We start from the raw sequence: 1,747 nt of genomic DNA, 5'->3' as shown, positions 1-1,747 counted from the left end.
CTTTGAGCATGATTGGTTAATCTGTCTGTTTAACAGGAAACTGTCCAATGAGAATGTGCGCGGCTCTGCGCGCCTATTTTAAATTTGAAAATATGTCCGTTACTCTCGGTCGGAGCAGCTGCTTTGCGTTGATTACTCGGTCAGACCTGGATTATTTTATATCTGCCTGTTGAATTCTTACATTTTGAGCGAATTTTAGTTTGATATGACAATGAAGATCAAAAGCTGGAATGTGAACAGAGGAAGGGGTCGTACGTGGTCTGTAAAAACTGGCGATATCAGGTAAGAAAACATTTTTCAGTCCTTAACAGTCTAACATTAACGTTTAGGGACACGGGTAACTTAACTGTCATCTTAACGTTACTGCAGCCTCGTAAGATAAATAAATTATCTCTGTGTGTGTTTTTGTACTGCTTCACTATTAGCGTAGCGATATTAGCACGTATTTCATGTGTTAGTACCATCTGACATTGCTGTATTTTGTTGTTGGTAAGTTAACGTGTTTATGTTGTCAGCTAACGTTAGTTTAAAACTCAAACTCATGAGAGGTAAAAAAAGCGTGGGAATGTGTAAAGTGATAAAACCTTCATTTATTCTTTAGAAGTATGTTTACATAACCTCTTCAAACACTGATAACGATATTGAAAAGATATTTGTTTATTCTTTTTTTTTAGATCAAGCTTTGTAATAAGATTTTTATCGGGGGAGAACACCCAACAGAAAGACCCATGATTCACCAACGTAAGTCAATTTTACCCACGTAACGTTACTGTTCGAAAACCTACACTAGGGTAGTATTAAGTATGATTTTCATAATGTTACTGATAGAAAATCTGAGTAACTTTCTGTCCTTTTGTCTTTCTTCTGCTGAAGTGGCGCACTGAAAGGGGAGATTCATGTCACCTTCATCAGTCCTTTCTTTAATCACTGGACACCATTAAGGGAAAGACCCTCAGACGTGTCATAATAGGATAAATGCGGCTGCAGGTAAAATTATTTGATGGGGTTAGGGTTATTTAATTTTGGTGTACCAATTGGCTTTTTTTTGTGTGCTTCCCTTGCTATGATACACATTTCTGATGGGATTGCCATGCTTTAAGTGTATGTTTACATTTTTAATCATGTAATAACTAACAGTCCCTCAAAGATGACATTACTCAGTTCATGTTGTGTGAATGAAATAATGGCAAACGTTTTTTACAATTTAAATCAATTTCATATAAATAATATATATATTTATATGTTTCCTCACAATGTCAAAAGTGCTTGTTAAGTGCGGCAGCTTTTTTTTTTAATACATTTTACAATTTTAATATGTCAGTTAACATTATGTCGAGTCAGCAGGGCTAACGTTAAAACTCGCCGTTTGTAACGCTATGTTATGTATTAACCTTATAAAAGTATGTCTAGCTTTAGCAAACGTGTAACATTATGCCGGTCCTAATAAAGTTAAAAAACGTTATTAAGGTTATCCCTGAATGTGAAACATGCATCAGCCATCATAACATTAACGTTAAATACCTGTGGTTGACTAACATTAATTTAATAACGTTAGCTGTTAACGTTACATCTTACAAGTTACTGTTGCCTCTTGCAAACAAGTAACAGTTAAGTTTAACGTTAAATAAAAGGCTATTGCAGGTTGGAACCTTGTTTAACAGTCTTATGGTTTAACTTAGTTAACGTAATGTTAAGTTAGGACCCTGACAAAAACGTTAGCAGTGGCACATTCAGTCAGTGAACATTA

General features: G+C 35.0%; 1 long non-coding RNA gene across 1 annotated transcript; it reads left to right on the top strand.

Annotated features, from left to right (window-relative positions):
- LOC109097838 lies at positions 1-1,133 on the top strand. The gene is made up of 3 exons (XR_006157211.1): positions 1-282; positions 675-741; positions 874-1,133. It is a non-coding gene; the product is annotated as an uncharacterized LOC109097838 (long non-coding RNA).
- Positions 1,134-1,747: the final 614 nt, after the last annotated feature.

This window comes from Cyprinus carpio, chromosome A4 (assembly GCF_018340385.1).
Source record: "Cyprinus carpio isolate SPL01 chromosome A4, ASM1834038v1, whole genome shotgun sequence".
Taxonomy (NCBI): domain Eukaryota; kingdom Metazoa; phylum Chordata; class Actinopteri; order Cypriniformes; family Cyprinidae; genus Cyprinus; species Cyprinus carpio.
Note: the sequence above shows the minus strand (reverse complement) of the source record. Positions and strands in the feature narration are given on the sequence as shown.